This window comes from Neovison vison, chromosome 11 (assembly GCF_020171115.1).
Source record: "Neovison vison isolate M4711 chromosome 11, ASM_NN_V1, whole genome shotgun sequence".
In the NCBI taxonomy this organism is placed as follows: Eukaryota; Metazoa; Chordata; class Mammalia; order Carnivora; family Mustelidae; genus Neogale; species Neogale vison.
This window is the reverse complement of record NC_058101.1, coordinates 78,796,840-78,803,043: the sequence shown is the minus strand read 5'-3', so window position 1 is coordinate 78,803,043 and position 6,204 is coordinate 78,796,840. Positions and strand designations below refer to the sequence as shown.

Sequence of the window (6,204 nt, the reverse complement as noted above, 5' to 3'; positions counted from 1 at the left end):
TAAGAAGTTCTTTACTCATCTCCTCTTTTTAAAATTTTAGTTATTATTATTTTTAATGGATTTTATTTTTAGGTCAGTTTTAGGTTCACAGCAAAACCAAGTGTAAGGTATTGAGTTTTCATATATCCTCTGCCCCTTACATAACTATCCTCCCGCATTATCTGTGTCCCCACGAGAATGATACATTTGTTATAACTGATGAACCTACATCAAAACATTATAATCACCCAAAGTTGTAGTTTATATTACTGTTCATTCTTGGTATTATATATCCTATCAGTTTGGACAAATGTAAAATGACATGTATCCACCACTACGGTATCAAGCAGAGTAGTTTAACTGGTCCAAATATCCTCTGTACTCTACCTGTCATCCCTCCCTTTCTCCAAACTCCAGGCAACCACTGATCTTTTTACTGTCTCCATAGTTTTGCCCATTCCAGAATGTCATAGAGTTGGAATAAAACAATAAACATAATTGATTTCTTTTACTTAGTAATATGCATCTAAGTTCCCTCTATGATTTTTTCATGGCTTGATAGCTCACTTCTTTTTTAGCACTGAATATTTTCTTTTCTGGATGTACCACAGTTTATATATCTATTCACCTACTGATAAATTCCTATGTTTATGATTCCAGGTTTTGGCAATTATAACTTAGCCATCAACTTTATGCTAAATAAATAGTAAAAGTTATCAGTTTATGTAACTTCAAGCAACTCTATGTTTTCATGAGATGCAATTTATTTAGAAATGTATGCAATTGAATAATAGAGATTTTATGCATGTAAGAATTTAAAAGATTAACATTTTCAAATGTCATTATTTTTATGCTGCTAGTAATTAGAATTTTTAAAATATTTTGCTACATGAAAGTAGGAAAGTCATCTTTATTTTTAGAATATGTAAAAGGATATTTTTTTTCATTTTTATTTTTTATTTTTTTAAAGATTTTATTTACTTACTTATTTAACAGAGACTCAGCAGGAGGGGGAACACAAGCACTGAGAGTGGTAGAAGGAGAAGCAAGCTTCTTACTGCCCTTTACATGACTATCCTCCCTCATTATCCGTGTCCCCACGAGAATAATACATTTGTTATAACTGATGAACCTACATCAAAACATTATAATCACCCAAAGATGTAGCATTTGATCCCAGGACCCTGGGATTATCACCTGAGCCAAAGTCAGACACTTAACCAACTGCGCCACACAGACACCCCATGTAAAAGGATATTTTAAGTAATTATATCAACTGATCTAATATCTGTCATGTAATAATCTAAATAACAGTGCATATCTGCTCTAGTTTATTGGAAAATTTTGCTCAAGAATCTTCATAGTCTTCCTTTCTCTAGAGGTGTGGTTCAGGTCATGGAATAACTCCTAGCTCTTTGATCTTTCTTTCTTTCTTTCACTTCTGCAATTTAGTCACTACAGATAAACTGATTCCCTTAAAATACCATTTTTGACCCCAATATGTATTTTGAGAAGTCTTTCACATATAAGGAGCAGAGAAATAAAATGGTAGCTGGATGGTATTAGAGGACTGCCGGCAGAAAGGATTGATGCTTCACAGTTGAGAGAGAAGAGGGTAAAACATGGATGGGTTTTTCAATTAGCAATTATTGCGCCTCAGATAAACCTCATTGGCTACAATACTGCCACTGTGCAAAACTAAACATGGATGTGTTTTTCACACAAATAGAAATTGTATGATGGAAAGTCAAGGACATTTCATATGATAATTTGAACTTTTGAACTTCCTCCATGATAATGATTTACTTAGTTGCCTTATGACTTCAGTTCTTTGATAGGTTCAAGAAAATATATAATTTTGTTTCTTACTGGCTTTTTCAATTGTTAGTTAAAAGCAAAATTGCAGATTTCTATGTCCTAAATAGAAAGCGGTCCTTGCCGTGACCTTGGATATCTCGTTGGTGGAGCTGGGACTTTCCCCCCGCCAGGCTAGGGAGCTGAGCACTGAGGAACTGAGGAGATTCTCGATGAACACTGGGTGTTATATGCCACTGATGAATTACTGAACTCTGTATCTGAAACTAATGATGTATTACATATTGACTAATTGAATTTAAATTAAAAAAAAAAAAACTTAACAGCCAAATTGCCAGTTTGCAGAACTGTCCAACATTTCTCCCTGTTTTTCAGAATAATTTCCAGGTTTGTGTCACTGCGGTAGTCTCTTTGCTGTCTAGTGGCTCCATGTACTTGGATCCCTTTTGGCCTTCAGACTCGGACTTCAGAGCGCAGGAGTTCATGGAAATCCTAGAATACTTTTCTTAGCACTACTGTCTCACTTCTCAGATTTTTTTTTCCAGAAAATCTGGAGTTTCTCTAATTGAATTTCTTCAGCTCTCCTGCTCTGCCCAGATGCATTCTGAGAATGGCTACTTGCATTTGATGGATTGAGTCTCTATAACACAGGAAACCACTCAACTCTCTTTTTCTGTCCCAGCTTTTGGTATATTTCCAATGAATATTTAGTGAACACTTATGAGCAAGAAGTGGGTGCAAATTCACTTTGTGTCTGAGACTGTGGGAATTTGATCTGTCATGGCAGCCCAGAGGCAGATACTGAAAGTTCCTTAAACATTCAGCTATGTTCACCTTCCTTCATCATAGTGGACTCGTCATTTGCCTAGAGTTCCACCATGACTAAAGAAGCTCTCATATGAAGTGCTTTTCACTTTCTGGAATTTATTTGATTTAGATTTCTTTGAGTTCTCACATTTCTCATCATTTTAAGGATAAACCAGTCAGAGAAAGATAAATACTGCATTATTTCACTCATATGTGGAATATAAGAAACAAAACAAATGATTATAGGGGAAAGAAAGAGAAAGGAAAACCAAGAAACAGCTCTGAGCTAGAGAGAACAAACTGGTGCCAGAGGTGAAGTAGGTGAGGGAATGGGTGAAGTAGGTGATGGAGATTAAAAGCACACTTATCTTGATGAACACTGAGTAATATGTAGAAGTGTTGAATCACTGTATTGTACACCTGAAACTAATATAACACTGTATGTTAACTACACTGGAATTCAAATAAAATAATTTTTAAAAACTATAGTTTATTTTATTTTTATTACTTAGATTTTTATCTTTTTTTAGTATGAACACACAATCTTGCAAATCTCCATATCCAAGCAAGAAGCAGAACATATTTTCCTGTTCACATTTTATTTTTAATTTTTTAAAAAAGATTTAAAATTTGTTATTATGTTTGCATCTGTAAAATCCTTTTGGATTCACTAGACAGAGTAACTATAAGTTAGTTACATGATATATAATATTTTTCAATGGTAGTGCCTAAATTGAATTGAAATACTGTTTCAAACTGACTTCTTGGAGGATTTGTTATTGCAAACATATGAGCAAAGTAATGAGTTGGGGACAGGGGATGATGGTCCTTTCAAAACAGTGGCAGGCTGTCTTCACTATCATGTACTTTTATCACATTAGTCTATTCCAACCATAAATAACATCTATTTGGGAAGAGAGAAATTATCTCCCCTATCTATTTCCCAAGAAGGCATTTGCTTTCTTATTTTGATATCAAACAAAAGAGACAATGGTTACATTCTATAACGTTGACTTTGCAGGTTGTTTCAGGACACTTAGTCTTTACTATTTCATCTTAATATCTTATTCTCCACATTTAGATGATTTTATTAACCCCTACCTCATCTCTGTTGTTCCATTCTCTCCTTTTTTGGATATCCTTCCACAACCATGCTGAACAACTAAAAATACTACTTTCATCATATTAACTTTTATTTTTTAAATCAATGTCATGGCATAAAATTGTCAGTATAAGAATGGAAACACTAAGATGTTAATTAATTAAATTGGCATTTTACCTTAGAAAAATGGTATAATACTAAGTTTAAATTAGTTTATATTTATTTTAATTAACTAGTTAAATTTTAGTTTATGTTTATTAATTGATCCCTTTATGTTAGGTATAATTCTAAGTTAATTACGATAGATTGACTCAATTTTCACAAAAACTCAGTGATGTAAATATTATTATTACCATCACCTCTGTTCTATAGGTAAGGAATAGCATAGAGAGACTGAAAAATAATTTGTCCAAAGGCAAAAGCACATAAGACACTGAATTGGTTATTTGAGTTTTCCCTAAAACTTAAAAAATTAACCAATATACTTACTATTCTGCCTCAATTGATAGAATTACTTAGAGATATTAATAGCATGTAAACTGTGAGTTTAATTCAATCGTTTAAAAGAAGTGGTTAAGTTTGCTTTTGGTTCAATTTGCCTCATTACTGAATCACAAAATTTAAGAAAGTTTACATTAATTCTGGTGTGGTAGTTTAATAGGAGAACTTTAATTTTTCTTGCTGTGAACATTTATTTTTCTAAAAGTTAAGGAAAAGATCCATTCAATATTATTATTTACATGCAAATGGCAATCTGGTCCAGTGTTAAAATCAGCTAGGACTGGAATGGGTTGTTATCCCACCTTGAAAGTGGTGGGGACAAAGGAGTAGTGATAACTTTAGTTGCTAAAATTTAACTCAGTAAGTGTTTATCTAATTCCTCATCTAGGGAATTTCAATAATAACAATAATTAACATGTATTTCACATTTATTAAGCACCAGGTGTTATCCTAATTATTGGCCACCATCATATATTCAGTTTTGGAGAGGCTCTCCCAGGATATACATCTGGAAAGATACTATTTTCCCAGTCAAACTTTCACTTATAAAGGGATGGTATATGTAAACAGAAAGTATTCTAACAATCAGAACCATCTAGTGAATAACTATGCTAATTAGCAATAGAAAAAATAATTCCAAACATTTTGATCTGTGGAGATCATATGCAGGACTGCATTACTGAATGCGAGGATTTTCCCTTTAAGGCAAGATGAATCTGGAGAACAATTCCATATTGACCTTCAAGACCCTTCCTCAGGTCACTGCATATATATTTTCATAATACTTAGTAAAATGCTTTCAATTTAATAGCCATTTAATCTAAATATATCGAAATGATAAATAAGATGTTAAATAAAAGTTTAATATCACTCCTCATGTTCATGGTAAAATGTAATTGCTAACATAATAATGAAAAAATATTTGGACTAGATCTGCTATAGAGTAAGAAGATATAGTTTGGAATTTTAAGATTGGCATATTATTCCCAGTCCTATAACCAACTCTCAAATTAAACTTTTATAAGTAATTAACCTTTGTGTGACCAACTTTGCTCATCTGTAAAACAGATACAATAATTATTGTTGCCTACCCTATAGGCATAGCGTGAGAATTAATGAGGTAATTTCTAAAAGTGAGTTCCTTGAAAGGCTTTTTATAACTTCTTACTGTCCTATTATATTTGTTTTATTATTATCGTATACATCAAAAGTCCAGATGCTTTAAAAACTTTTTTTTAAATTTAGGTTGAATATTACTAACAGAGACCTAGGTGAAATATGACAATGATAACTGAAATAATCAATAGTTTTATACATCTGTTTTATAATGAATATTCTTCTGAGAAAGTCATCTCGTTTTTTAAAGTTTCAAAATTTAAAAAATTTTATGTTACTTTTTGATCCAACAGTTAGATGCTAATGGCTGAACCTCTGCACTACTAACAGAGTGGACATATGATTTGTTAATGGGGGAATTGTTCTGTGCATTGTAGGATGTTTAGTAACATCCTTGGCCTTCACCCACTAGATTCCAATAAGTATCCCGAGTGCTGACATCCCAACTTTTGCATCAGCATGGGTGGGACTGAAGGAGTGAGTGACATAAGTCAAGCAGAGAAAGTCAATTCTCATATGGTTTCACTTACTTGTGCAGCATAAGGAATAACACGGAAGACATTAGGAGAAGGAAAGGAAAAGTGAAGGGAGGGGAAATTGGAGGGGGAGACTACGCATGAGGGACTGTGGACTCTGAGAAACAAACAGGGTTTTAGAGGGAGGGGATGAGAGGGTCGGCCCGGTAATGGGTATGAAGGAAGTCATGTATTGCATGGAGCACTGGGTGTTACATATAAACAATCAATCTTGGAACATTACATCAAAAACTAATGATGTATTGTATAGTGACTAACATAACACAATAAAAAAAATTAATTAAAGAAAAATCTTCAGTTGTAACCCATTGTCCCCTGCAAGGTAAATGGCATTCAGTTGAAAACCAC

At 33.2% G+C, this 6,204-nt stretch overlaps 1 pseudogene; it reads right to left on the bottom strand.

Annotated features, from left to right (window-relative positions):
• Positions 1–1,549: 1,549 nt before the first annotated feature.
• Positions 1,550–1,679, bottom strand: LOC122890662 (annotated as a pseudogene).
• Positions 1,680–6,204: the final 4,525 nt, after the last annotated feature.